The sequence below is a fragment of the Globicephala melas genome, chromosome 17, assembly GCF_963455315.2.
Source record: "Globicephala melas chromosome 17, mGloMel1.2, whole genome shotgun sequence".
Taxonomy (NCBI): domain Eukaryota; kingdom Metazoa; phylum Chordata; class Mammalia; order Artiodactyla; family Delphinidae; genus Globicephala; species Globicephala melas.
The window spans coordinates 60319480-60334389 of record NC_083330.1 but is presented as its reverse complement, the minus strand read 5'-3'; the positions used below and the strand labels follow the sequence as shown (position 1 = coordinate 60334389).

Below are 14910 nucleotides of genomic sequence, written 5' to 3'. Positions count from 1 at the left end.
TGGCATCCACACTCTTCAGATAATTAGAGACAAACAAATTAACAAAGAATGAGAGGAATGATATTGATTGCTATCTTTATGCAGTGAAATTTGCTTATTTATTACATAAAATAAAACGTTGAAAAATAGGAAAGATTATCACCATTTCACATAAGAGGAAACTGAGACTGAGGTGAAAATATCTGCCTAACGCCATGGTTGATATTCAAACCTATATCTAACCAGCTTCAAAGTTTGTGTGATTTCTAAATATCTTCTACTTCCAAAAAGAAGGTGGAAAAGGATGTATAAAGATTCTTCCAGATAAAAATGGTAAATAACAGTAGCACCTGTATTTGCCTTGATCTCAGCTGGATGAGTGATCTCTGAAAGCAAAGGGAACAACAGACACTTATGCGCTCAGCAGAGCTGGAGTCCTGGCAACTAAGAGCAAGGGCTTGAATCTGATATCAAGACTCCAAATATTAATTGACACCCAGGGATACAGTTAAACAAGAGAGTCTTCCACCTGAGGAGCTTACATCTTCATTGGGAAAACAGACTAAAATTTTATGTAAAACAAACGAACAGGTAACTTATGTTTTACTATATACCATTAAGAAGTTAAAATAGGAAAATAGTAGTGGTGAGTGAATGTGGATGCTGGGTTATTTAGTGTCGTCAGAGAAGCTCTCTCTTAGGAGGAGATGTGTACTTAGTCCTGAATTACAAGTCCCAGGCAGCCACGCAGAGATCTGGGTGGGGTGGGAAGTGAGAGGTGGGGAGAAGGACGGGGAAGGTTGTTCCAAAGAGAAAGAAGATCACGTGCTAAGACTCTGAGAAGGGAACAAGGCTGATCTGTTCATAGGGCAAAAAGAAAGCAAGGGTAGCTGGATCTCCGTAGTTGAGTTGAGAAATATGAGAAGAGGTTTGAGAGGTGAGGACCATCTGGATCCTGTAGGGCTTAGTAGGCAAAGCCAGGAGTTTGACTTTTTTAAAAAATTTATTTATTTATTTATTTATTTATCTTTTTATTTTTGGCTGCATTGGATCTTCATTGCTGCACATGGGCTTTCTCTAGTTGTGGCAAACGGGGGCTACTCTTTGTTGCAGCGGCTTCTCTTGTTGCAGAACACAGGCTCTAGGTGCACAGGCTTCATTAGTTGTGGCATGCGGTCTCAGTAGTTGTGGCTCGTGGGCTCTAGAGCTCAGGCTCAGTAGTTGTGGCAAACGGGCTTAGTTGCTCCGCAGCATGTGGGATCTTACTGGACCAGTCATTGGATAGTTTTATCTGGGAAGTGATGAAATCTTATTTGTATTTTAGAATGATGACTCTGAAGGAAGAATTATGGGAGGCGAGGGCCCACTTGAAGGCATGGAGATTAGTGAGGCTGGAGGCCATTGTAGAAGAACAGACCAGAGACAACGGAGACTTAACTCAAGTTCCAGCAGTGAGATTTGTGAACAGTGGTTGGATTCAGGACACATTTTGATGGAAAAACATACAAGGTTGTATGTAGAGTGTGAAGAAAACAACCAAAACCCCAAAATCTTAGATTTTTGGCCTGTATGACAGGGTATATGGTAATGACATTTACTGAGATAGCAAAACCTTATGAGAGAACAGATATAGTAGGTGGGTAGGGGGAGGGATACTTCAGTTTTGTCCATGTTATGATTAGTATGCCTATTACACATCCAAATGGAAAGTCATGTAGGCAGCTAAGTAAATGAATTTGCAAGTCAGGAAGGGGATTGGGACTGGAGATATAAAAGTAAGAGTCTTCAGTTTACAGATACCATTTCATTGAATTCATACCCTAGGGAAACACTGTAGATAAACAAACCAAGAAAGATAAAGATAGAGCCCTGTGTCACACCAAAATTTAAAGTGTTGGTGAAGAAAAAGCAGACTGTAAGTTGTTCAAGGTATAGTATGTTAGGTGGCAGGAAAAGAGAGGGATTGTGAGTCACAGAAGCCTAAAGAAAAATGTGTTTCAGGAAGGAGAAATAGGTCAATAATGATAAATGCTACCAAATTCAAGAGATCAAATAAATAAGGATAGAGAAGTCTGGATCATTATTCTTTCTACTGCAATTCACAGAGACCCACTTGAGATTATTTGAAACAATTTGGAAGTAGTTATCTCAGATATCAATAGGCCTAGACCCTGGGCTGTTCCAGGGGTCCTTAATTCAGAGGGGCAACAACACTGACAAGAACCAGATACCTTCTAATGATGGTGAAGGTTCTGAATATATTGAGTGTTCACTCTGTGACAGGCACTGTTCTAAGTATTTGTCATTTTTCTCAATCTCATTTACTCCTCACAATGTCCTTACAAGGTAGGTACTATTTTTTATACCCATAGTTTAAGAGATGGAGAACAGCTAGTAAGTGATAGGGCCAGGCTTTGAACCAAGTCAATCTGATTCTAGATTCTCTGCCCTTCACCACAATCCTATGTGGTGATTTAAGGAGAAATACTTGAGGCCAGGAGGTGAGGACACAGTGAAGGAGGAGAAGACATTTGGAGGTAGAGACATGAGAGCTACAGGGAAGGGTGACAGATAATGAAGTCAAAGACACCCACTTCAAAGAAACTGGGGTTTTGAGAGAGAAGGAGGAGAGACAGCCTGGAAGTAACAGGAGAGAAGGAGGAGAGACAGCCTGGAAGTAACAGTGGGGAGCAAGGCTTAACAAGGTACAGAAGGATTTCAAGCATTTCCGACCAAAAGGACAACATGAAAAAATAACTCCAAATTTGGGCATCCAGAGGACTTGGCAGTTCCTGAGGGTTCTGTCCTTGTCACTGTATTTTTATCCCAGGAGAGGAAGTTCTTGTGAAGTCCTTGTCCTCTAGTCCATCTTAGCCAAGAATCATACTCAGTTTAGGAGTGAAGCTATCAGGTTAACCAAGAGGATATCAAAATGAATTATTTTTGGTATGGTTCTCAGTCCCGTACTCACATGAAAGTATTTAAAAGAAAGAAAGAAAGAAAGAAAAAACTGTCACATGTAGGGACTTTCCTGCTCTGTGAGAGTTTGCAAATAATGTAATTAGATGAAAATTTTCAAACACAACTTTCTATGACAGGTTTTTTTTTTTTTTAACATCTTTATTGGGGTATAATTGCTTTACAATGGTGTGTCAGTTTCTGCTTTATAACAAAGTGAATCAGTTATACATATACATATGTTCCCATATCTCTTCCCTCTTGTCTATGACAGGTTTTTAAATAAATAAATAAACGAACCACTTTTCAAAACCAGTAGGTATATATCAGAGGTCAGCAAAGTGCAGCCCACGGGCCACTTGTGTTTCTGTGGCCTGAGAGCTAAGAATGCCCTTTATACTTTCAAATGGTAGGAAAAAAGTGATCAAAGACAAATAATATTTAGTGACATGAAAAAATTATACAAAATTCAAACTCGGAATGAAATAATTAAAATCTCATGACACATCAACATTAACAGATGAACATCTGCAAAATATTTTGATGATAGAGGACATCAGTTAAATGAAATCTTCCCCCTCAAGAAAATTCCATTTTTCTCATTCCATTACAAAAAAGAATACTCGATTATTGTTATATTTTTAGTTTCATCAGGAAAATATAATGGATATATTAAACAAATATAAACAAATATAATTTGTTTTCCCTTGTGTTACAGAAGCACCTACATAATATTCTCAATTTGACCTCTCAGCCTGAAAAAGTTAAAAGTTTGGCTATCTGGCCCTTTATAGAAAAACGTGGCTGACTTTTTGTTATAGATAATGGGCGGAAGAAATTTACATTATTGTAGGTGTCATAATGTAAATATTATGAATGTGATATGTGTATGTCTGTCTATAAATGTAAGCATTTGATCACATATTCATTTGGCCAACGTTTATTGAACACCTACTATACACCAGAAAATGTCTTGGTTGCTGAGGATACAATAAATGACCATTGCTCTCAAGAAAACCACAGTCTTATTATTTTAGTGTCATGGTAGTTCTGGTAGAATTTAAGAAAAATGAAAGATTTCTCCAAAATTCTCCTTCAAATGAATATGCCCTCCTCTTTCTCCCGCTCAATGTTCAGCTATTATTGATTATTGAATATCATATTTCTATATAACAGTCTAGCGATTCACTGGTTTTCTATTTAGGATGGAAAATGGGAGTCAGCAAATGTGACATCTCTCCCCTACCTTTAACTCCATTGGAATGTCTTGAGACCTCTCCCTCCCAGGCTTACCCCCGATTATGTCACTGAGTTTGCAGGGGTCCCGGCGCGCCACCTGGATAAACACATCCAAGGGAGATGCCTCCGCCGAGCGGAACTGAGCATATGGTGCATTATCTCAGCAACTGCACTGCTCATCCAGAGAATCAAGTCCCAAATCCATTTCCTTATTTTTCAGTAGCTAACTCTTAACCTTTTCTTTCTAAATTGCCTCTGACATCAATTGTTCTACAGGATTTCAGTGTGGGTTTAGGAGACTGAACAGCCAATGAATACGGGGCATTCTTATAGCATGCAATCACAACTTATGTTTAGCTTTCATAACAAAATCTTATCCAAAACCATCTCAAAGAAGCCAAAACCAATCCAAAACCACTTCCCAGGTCCACATTGCATAACAAGTGGATGAGTTCTTTCCCACAACAAGATAGATGAAGGGTGCTAGGTAGCCTGATGCCTGATCATAAGAATGGTGGAAGCATTTGTCTATTACGTCTAAGCTACAAAAATTGCAAGATTTCTGGTTCCATGTTGTTTATGAAACATTTTTCTATTCGCATCCATTGCTATTCCTTCTCTGACTGCTGGGAAGAATCTGTTGCTCTTTCTCCTTCCTCACATCCTAACGAAATATAATTATTGTGGGAGTAGGAGAACGGGGAATTTAAGGCTTTCACTTGATACCCATAGATCAAGAAATAGGGGAGAGAAAGAATGAATATTTTTAAGAGCTGCACTGATAGAAACAAAGGAACCGGGGGGCATGGAGCTTTGAATCATTAAAATATTTTTCTTATTTCCCAAGTATCTCGCTTCCTTAAGCTTTATTAACACCACTAAGCTTGTGTGTCACGGAAATAGCAAGGATTTGGGAATGTTTACTTGGTTCAGTTATCACCTCTCTCCCAAAATGTCTTCTGGGCAGCAGTGAGATTATCTGAAGCCTGAGTCCATGGGAAAGAAATCTTCATTCTTTCCCTTTTAGATTAACAGATACACATAACTGGGAGGTCTCTTGTGCTGTAGCTAGTGCACTTTGTACAGAGGGCAGGCTTTTGGCAGTATTGGCCCAGGAAGGGATAAAAGAATGAATTAAAGGATAGAGGGGATAGAAATCAGAGATTTTTTTTTTCTAAGTCAGAGAAAAATTAACTGTGCAGGGAGTACAGGATCACATGGAAACACAGTGAGCAGAGGCCCAGATTATACAAAATGATTCCAGGCAGCTCCATTCCCCGCTCCACCACACCCTCCAGCCGAAAGAGGGACATGTCTTCAATCGTTTTACCATGGTCTCTAAAACTGCCAGCATTAACAAAATTCTCTAAGGATGTAATAAAAAGAAGATATTTGTTTTAACTTAATAAAACCAATCTGATGCCACTTTGGTAAGAAAATAACACATGAACTGATTAATACATTTTTGAGCTTGGGTTAAGCCTCATCTACAGCCACTACCATCAAAAGAAGAGTCTTCAATCAACAACACTTTGTGCATTCCACATCTTTGGGAAGGCATCCCAACCTTTGTCAGAATCCTTAGAGCCATTCTAGATGCCTCATCTCCCTCTCCCCAAACAATGGCATAAGCAATCCCTAAAATGTACAATTCTCTTTCCTAAATATCTCTCAAATCTGTCTCCTCTTCTCTACTCACACTTCCACTACTTCAGTCTAGCTACCCCATCTCTCATCTGGATTTCTGACTTAAACTAGGTAGCCCTATTCCCTGACTCTACCTAAAAAAGAGACACTTCTACATTGCACATCTGATCTTGACACCTTCTTGCATAACTTTCCCTTGGGTTTCCCACAGCTCTCAGAATAAAGCTCACACTCATCCTTGTGTTTAGAGTTCACTTATCTAGTGGCCTGTCCAGAACAAATCCCCGAATGCATTTAGGGGCCTCCATGCTCTGCCCCAGTGACATTCCTTCCAATGTTTTATGCTGTCTCATGCCTTTGCATCTTTGTGGTGAGACTGGATATTCTTGCCTATCTCAAGAAACTGTGTACTCCATAAGCATAAGTACCATGTCTTGTTTATTGTTGTAGCCATGGCACCTGACATGGTGTCTGGCACATGGCAGAATGAGACAAAGGACTGGTAACTGCTAAAGCAAGTTGACACTTCCAAAAGGAAGGAGTGTTCACAGACCAAGTGCAGGTACCACAGTGATGAGGGTGCAGTTACATCTGACAGTAATAGGAAAATCAGAGGGTCCCAGAAATTGGGGCTGAAGGAAGAAGGGTAGGGTGAGTGATGGCACCAGGAGAGAAAAAGAAATGCTTAAAAACAAACTGTCTAGTGCATAATTTTGCAGAGGGCTGGCCCTGATGTGAAGGGTGGCTCAAAGGGAAATTACTGCCCGACATAGGAGTAAAGAATACCAATTATTTTCCTCTTAAGTAGGGCCAGACCAACTCAACAGAAAACCAGAGAGGATGGGCACTGCTTTCCTGGAAGGAAGCTGATGGTGCTGCTGCCATCGGCTGGATTGACTAAGGAGACATGATCCAGGAGCCACCCAGCTGAAGGCTGGTACACCACAGACAGACATGCTTCTAAGACCTGCGGCAATTAGGAATTCAAGGTTAGCCCCAACTTTTCAGATGAAGCCTTCTAATTTTCCTTTTCCCTCCCCTGAGCTTCTTCCAGGAAACCTGCCTTGTCCTCAGCTGTGGTTGGAAAAGATCAAATAGGCCCTTTACCGAAAAGGCAGGGTTTTCCTCTCCTTCCTGCTCCTTCGTGTGTACCCACATGTGACGGCTCATACAGGGACACTCCTGGGGCCTCTGACATGGAGCTGCCTCCACTCTTGGCCTATGATCCTTTGTGTAGATTGAGGACACCAGGTCAAGGTGGAAGGCCAGACCTGCTAGTCCAAGACCATTAATGATGATAGAATAATGTCACCATAAAAACCAGCATTTTGATTAGAATTTTTCTGAGATATATTTTGAGCTCAGATGATTTCTGGATGCTTTTGTGCCATGGCTTCATAATTTCACTCATGTTAATTTTTACTAAAAACATTATCAGGGTAAGTAGGCAAAATCAGAAAAAAAAATAGCCTATTCTTTTAATTGCAAAGAAAAAAAAGCCGTTGAAATGGGAGAAAAAAATTCGATTCCAACTTGGTACCCAATCTTTTCTCTCAGTATTCCAATAAGATTTCCAAACTTGCTTAGACATTCTCCACCTGCTTCCCGTGGGTACACAGTAGGACTTTCCAGTAGGCTTCTTCTGTATATCCACTTCCCCCATTCTGCCCAGTTGTATCAGTACTTATAACTCATGTATTATAGAATCATTCCCCTTCCACTTCTGTCCCTCTCGTCAGTTTGTGGACTTCTGGAGGACAGGAATTTATAACAACGATCTCAACTTGTCACTGTTAGGTCACTCTTTCCTTCCAAACACCACTTCCTGTGTGCCACTGCTGGATGTAAGCACATAATGGGCAGGGAACATGGCTTATTTCAGTATATCAGACAATGAGAAGACAATGGGAAAGTACTGGTTGCTTGTCTGATTTGGCCAAAACATTGGTTGGTCACATATTTCCATGCCCAGAAGTTTGTATTCATGTACAATGCTGCCGTATCTGAAACGTTCATTTTCTCACAATGAGTTAAATACTGCAGATGGAAGGATTTACCCTCTTGGCGTCAGCCCATGATAGGGTTATGATGAGGAAGGTGTTGTTAGCACTTAACGGGATTTTGAACCTGAGGCATCAGGCGATGGTGGTGATGAAGGTCATTTCTCTCACTCAACACCCTCACAGAAAAACTTGCACAGGGCTCAATCAGTAGCCCTGATGAGGCTAGAAAAGCAGGGAAGTCCTGGAAATGGAGAGACCACAGGGTCACTACAGAACATTCCTGAAGGGGGATGTGCTGGGTTTTATAAATCACAGGGTTCCTGACCCAAGGAACAACTCACTTTCCTTGACAATCCCACAGTATTTTTAGCCATTGAGTTGGTTAGTTCCCTGTCTGGATAATATTCCTCTCTTGTTTGCTCAACTCTTGATTCTTCCTTCCTTCCTTCCTGTTGTGAAGTGATATGTTTACTATGTATTGCTAAATCACTGTGTTTTTATGGCCAAGATGCTCAAAACACTTTTTTTTTTTTTTCCATCTGGAGGGAAAAACCATTACTTAAAAAAAAAAAAGAAAAGCATGTCTCTTACATGAACTGAAATGTTTCACTTTATTTTCTATCACATTCTGAACACTTCCAGGTCATCGGGTATCATGAAGCACATAACATGTATTATGTCATTTAACACTCACCATGTTGATAGCTAGAGACCTGTCCTTATCCTCAGTTTTATTTATGGGGGAATAAGCTCAGAGAAACTTCCCCAAGGTCACCTGCTAATAAATGGTAGAGCCATAATTTGAACCCGGGTCAGTGAGACTCCAAACTTTAACCCTTAGCTACTAATTCTCCATAACTTTGAAGCATGTATCTTCATTTCCCATTGCTCCCTCCAATCCTGTCCATCAGTTTCAAAAAAAAAAAAAATCCCTTGCCTAATGGAATTGTGTATCACACAAAACCACAGAAATCATAGATTTCCTCACCTTCCATCTTACAGATGTAGATAACAAAGACCTAAATTATTTAAATGGCTTATGTAAGATGTCAAAGCTACTTCATGACGTCTCAAGTCAAAACTAGGTTTTCTTGTCCTCCTACAGGTCTCTTATCCTTGTTACAACACTGACTTCTTGAGTCCCTTATATTTTTACTATGACTTTATGATGAGCAGTATTTCTTTTCCTTCCTTCAAGAAGCTCTGTTTTGCCAGAGGAGAATGAAGCATCTTAGAAGGAGAAATCCAAATATATCATTTGAAGCTATTATACACACAGAGATACATTAAACTTTCTGGATGCTTAAGACATCTTGGTTATGAAAAATAATTATGTAAATGAAGATGTTAATTCATACTTTCTCACTTTATAAATTACCCCTAGGAATTGACTTGGCTGGTGAATAAAACTAAATACAAGCAAGGCCAACGTTAGGCAAACCTGAAATGAGGCATATTTGTTTTGGATGACCTCCCATGTGCTTCTGGCCCTTCCACACCTCCTGGCATTTATCTTCTTCTCTGCTCATCTCTCACCTGCCCAAAGTATCTCACTGATTTAGCTACCCAAGCCTACCCTGTACCAACTTCTCTCTCACCTCTGTTACTCTCTCTTCTCTCCTCCCCCCGGCTCTCATTCCCTAAGCTGGATGATTTCCCTCAAGGGTTAGAGGGCCTCTATCATTCTTTTCCATGTTTTTCCTGTCCCTTTCCCTATGTTCTGAGAGCACCTATGACTTTCTAATACCTCCTCCAACCCACTCCCTACAGAAGAATTCCACCAGAATGGGGCATTGCTGTAATTTTGGGATCCTTCCAATACCTTCTTTCCATGATTACCACCTGGTCGACACTTAGCTGTTTGAATGTCATTTCCGCATGTCCTGTTCTCTTAGGTGGCTAATGAATTTATTAATTTCACTATTAATATTGTTAATAATTAATAACATTAATAAATTATTGACACCCATACTTATTAATATTATTTAAATGTTATTTAAATCTCATTAAAATAATATTTATTATTATGAATTTCATTAAATAAATGTTGGTTAAATAAAATCAATAAACTAACCCCTGTCAAGGTGTGAACTCCCTAATGTGTCACCCCACATAGTAATCGAGTTCAAAAGCACAAGTGAGGGTGCAGAAGACCCTCTAGGAGTGACTACATTTGAAGGCGGGTATCAATCCCAGTTTCTCAAATCTCGTCATGGAGACCAATCACTGCCGGCATCCTCTGACTCCAAAGTTAAGATTATTTATCCGAGTCCTGCTAATTACCATTTCATTCTTCATTATGTCTATTACAGCTTGTTCCCAAGCAGATGGTTTATAATTTCATGAGATAGTAGTGCAAGCTTTATTTTTTCTTTCATTTACAGGGTTTATTTTTCAATTGAAAAAGTAATGCAAGTTTGTTCTAATGATCAAATCTAAGAATACTTAGAACAATCAAATCTAAGATTAACAATCTCACTCTACCTCATTTCTACTCCATTCAGCCCTGAAGTAATAAATGTTAATGGTTTGGTGTGAATCCTTCCACCCTTTTCTCTATGATCCAAAAAATTATATTCAAAATAAATACACATGTTCACACAAAGATATAAACATATAGAAATAAAATATTTTAATTATGTTCCAAACATCAGATCACCTTATGCATATGGATTCCTTGCTTGCTTTTCTTCTTAATAATATGTCATGGACATCCCTCTGGTCATTATATTCCGTATTATGGAGTACTATAATTTAGTCAATTTTCCTTCTATTGATAGATATTCAGTCTGTTATTTCTACTGCCACTACAAATAACACTACAGGAAATATCATTAACTGTAGCTTTGCATTTTAGAGGCTATTTTTATCTGTGGGATATATTTCCCCAAATGGGATTGCCTAGGTCAAAGAATACATACATTATTTTGTGGAAAAGACTGGTTAGTGCAATTCACAGTCTCCTTAACAACATCTGAGAGTGTCCTTAGCAGACTTATGATAGAAAAAAATTGATAAAAATATTATGAGTTACAAGCATACAATAGGTCTATGTGGGCTTGTATGTAATACAGTGAGACATCTAAAATGTAGGGTCTGTGGTAGAAGAAAAAGGGCCATCTTTCAATACATATCCTAGCATTTTTACACAGGTTAAAGCTTGTTGGAAATAGCACCAGTGACCTTTCTTGGAGTGTAAAGATGGAGGTGGATATTTTACAAAAGATGAATATAGCTTTAAGGAGAGGGGTGGAAGGAGGAAGGATGGTGTTATTGCCAGGCAACCCTCAAGAAAACTGCTCTGATTTGACATATGTCAATGAATAATTTAGCCAGAGACATTAAGCAACTTGACCAAAGTTTTACCGATAGAAAAAGGCAGTAATGGGATTTAAATGGAAGGCTATGTGGCTTAAGACCTCATACAAATTCAACTATACTAGGTGACTTCTCACCCAGTTCTAGTACCGTAGTACTTATAATAGCTGTGATGATTAATTCTAGGTGTCAACTTGACTGGGCCATGGAGTGCCCAGATATGTGTTTAAACACTATTCTAAGTGTATGTGTGGGGGTGTTTCTGGATGAGATGAACATTTGAAGAGGGAGACTGAGTAAAGTAGATTGCCCTCCCCAATGCAGGTGGGCCATCTCCAACCTACTGGAGACCTGAATAGAACAAAAGATGGCAAAGGGAGAATTTGCTCTCTCTGTTTTCAAGCTAGAACACTGGTCTCTCCTGCACTTGGACTGGAACTTACACAACCAGTTCTCCTTGTTTTCAAGTCTTCAGACTCAGACTAGAACTATACCACCAGTTCTCCTGGGTCTCCAGAGGATCATGGGTCTTCTCAGTCTCCATATTGTGTGAGCCAATTCCTTATAATAAATAGAATAATATCTATCTCTGGAGAATCCTGACTAATAAAATAGTCAACATGTATTGAATTACTATGTTTGAAGCGCTGGATGCTAATAACTTTTTTCAAACTATCTCATTTACTCCATTACAAAAACTCTAAGAGGTAGGCACTATTATCCCATTTTACAAATAAGGAAACTAAGATTCAGAGAATTTTAAAAACTTGGACTGCACGAATTATACAACTAGTACCATAGAAAGTAGTAGTATCAGGATACCAGGGCTCAAAACCAAACTCTTACCTTCTGTGATTTTCTTCTCCTGCAAGCAGTTTAATCTGCCTCTCCCTCTTCATCACCATTGCTACTATCCTGGTCCAGACCCTCTTTATTTCACCCTGTTCGATTTATCTCCTCCCTTTCTATTCCCATTATAAAGGTAGATATTTCATCTTAAACATCAAGACCTTTTAGCTAAATGCATAGACAGTTGTATATCCTCCCCCATCACTAGGATAGATTATTCATGAATAAATCCTTACAGTTTCATCCCCAGCTATCCATGAACAGAGAGATGGATTGATAAAAAATGAAAAAGCATATCAGTACAGTGAAATCATTATAGGCAGCTTAAGAACTCTCCTATTCTTTGAGTTCCTCTACTAAGTTCTTGTCAAGAGATTTTACCATTAATACAAAAGGGTAGTCAGTGGAACATAGGTTTGTTTGTGTTGATTTTAAACATAATACAGAGTTGCAATTGATTATGGACAAGGAAAGTATCTATTTCTTGACCCTGTAATCACACCCAAACACATACCTTAGCATAAAATCTAAAGAAGCTATTTCCTGTCATTAAAATTTGATATGATTATCATACAGTATGTATACATAGGATGGTGTTGTGTGGCTTCAAAAGCTATTTATTTATTTTTTGAGGGGGGCACAGCTTTTTAAAGATCTCAGTTTTCTACAAATTAACATAATGGTGAGAATTTCAAGGAAGTTTCAGATTTCAGAAGGAATTGGCCAATGTCTACCCAAACCCCAAATGTGTAACCACAAAAGTTGATTCCTTTGTAAAGGACATTTTTCCCCTTCCCACACACATGTCAGCTGAGCAACCCTGCACATGGTAGTCTCAAGAACCAATGGGAAAAAAAGGAAATAAACCATAGGCTTCTTTCCAATGTTCCAGGAAAGAGACAGTGGCGAGAACTTTAGACACTGGAATTTGGTAGGACAACGGCCCATTTATACTTCTCAGTTCTCTCTTGGAGACTCACTAGGTTCTACTTCCCTTGCTATCTCAAAATCTTATGGTATCTAAAGATGGCTATTCAAAAAAGATACATCTACAAGTAATCTATGGCAAAGGAGGCAAGAATATACAATGGAGGAAAGACAGTCTCTTCAATAAGTGGTGCGGGGAAAACTGCACAGCTACATGTAAAAGAGTGAAATTAGAACACTCCCTAACACCATACACAAAAATAAACTCAAAATGGATTAGAGACCTAAATGTAAGACCAGATACTATAAAACTCTTAGAGGAAAACATAAACAGAACACTCTCTGACATAAATCAGAGCAATATCTTTCTGTATTCACCTCCTAGGGTAATGAAAATAAAAACAAAAATAAACAAATGGGACCTAATTAAACTTAAAAGCTTTTTCACAGCAAAGGAAACCATAAACGAAATGAAATGACAACCCACAAAATATTTGCAAACGATGCAACCGACAAGGGATTAATCTCCAAAATACACAAACAGTTCATGCAGCTCAATATCAAAAAAACAAACAACCCAATTGTAAAAAGTGGGCAGATCTAAATAGACGTTTCTCCAAAAAAGACATACAAATGGCCAAAAAGCACATGAAAAGATGCTCAACATTGCTAATTATTAGAGAAATGCAAATCAAAACTACAATGAGGTATCACCTCATACAGCTTAGAATGGCCATCATCAAAAAATAAATGCTGGAGAGGGTATGGAGAAAAGGGAACACTCCTACACTGTTGGTGAGAATACAAATTGGTACAGCCACTATGGAGAACAGTATGGAGGTTCCTTAAAAAAACTAAAAATAGAGCTACCATATGATCTAGCAATCCCACTCCCAGGCATATATACAGAGAAAACCGTAATTCAAAAAAATACATTCACCCCAATGTTCATTGCAGCACTATTTACAATAGCCAGGACATGGAAGCAACCTTAATGTCCACTGACAGAGGAATGGATAAAGAACATGTGGTACATATATACAATGGAATATTACTCAGCCATAAAAAAGAATGAGATAATGCCATTTGCAGCAATATGGATGGACCTAGAGATTGTCATACTAAGTGAAGTAAGTCAGACAAATATCATATGATATCACTTATATGTGGAATCTAAAAAATGATAAAAATGAACTTATTTACAAAACAGAAACAGACTGACAAAATTAGAAAACAGACTTATGGTTACCAAAGGGGAGGGATAAATTAGGAATTTGGGATTAACAAATACATACTACTACATATAAAACAGATCATCAACAACGACCCAGAGAACTCTACCCAATACTCTGTAGTAACCTATATGGGAAAAGAGTCTGAAAAAGAAAAGATATATGTATACGTATAACTGAATCACTTTGCTGTACACCTGAAACTAACACAACATTGTAAATCAACTATACTGCAAAATAAAATAAAAATTAACCAAAAAAATATAGCCATTATTCACTTTGTGCAAAAAAAATAATTTAGTCTACTCCAGATAAAAATGGGGTGCCTTATCCACAAACAAGCCACTAAAGTTTTATTCCTAGCCAATTTTTTTCTCTTTCAGTGAAAAAAATAAATACAGAATCTGACTTGCTTTGCATTCAGTGTAACTATTCTCTTTCAAATTAGGTAAAGCACTTTATCTTTTATCATCTACAGCTATAGTGAAAACTGATATTTACTTATAAGCTAACTTTCACCTAGTTGCTAAAGACATTTTGCACAGCATTTACCTAATTAAATCAGATAAACAAAGACAAAACGATAGGCCAGGGGGTGGAGTGGCTTCAAGTTCATGACTTCCCCTGATGCGCCAACCTAGGAAGACTTCAGGATGGCCAATATTGAAGCTCTATCCTGGAGAGTCCAGGTCAACAGAATTTTTGGCCTGAGGGTTGTAAGTGGAGCATAGCTATGTCTGGGAAGCCAAAGTGCTGGT

The 14910-nt window shown here is 38.5% G+C and overlaps 1 protein-coding gene across 10 annotated transcripts in view; it reads right to left on the bottom strand.

Moving 5' to 3' along the window:
- The window catches only part of COLEC10 (collectin subfamily member 10), a 449524-nt gene that overhangs the window by 311516 nt on the left and 123098 nt on the right, over positions 1 to 14910 (bottom strand). The window lies entirely within an intron of this gene.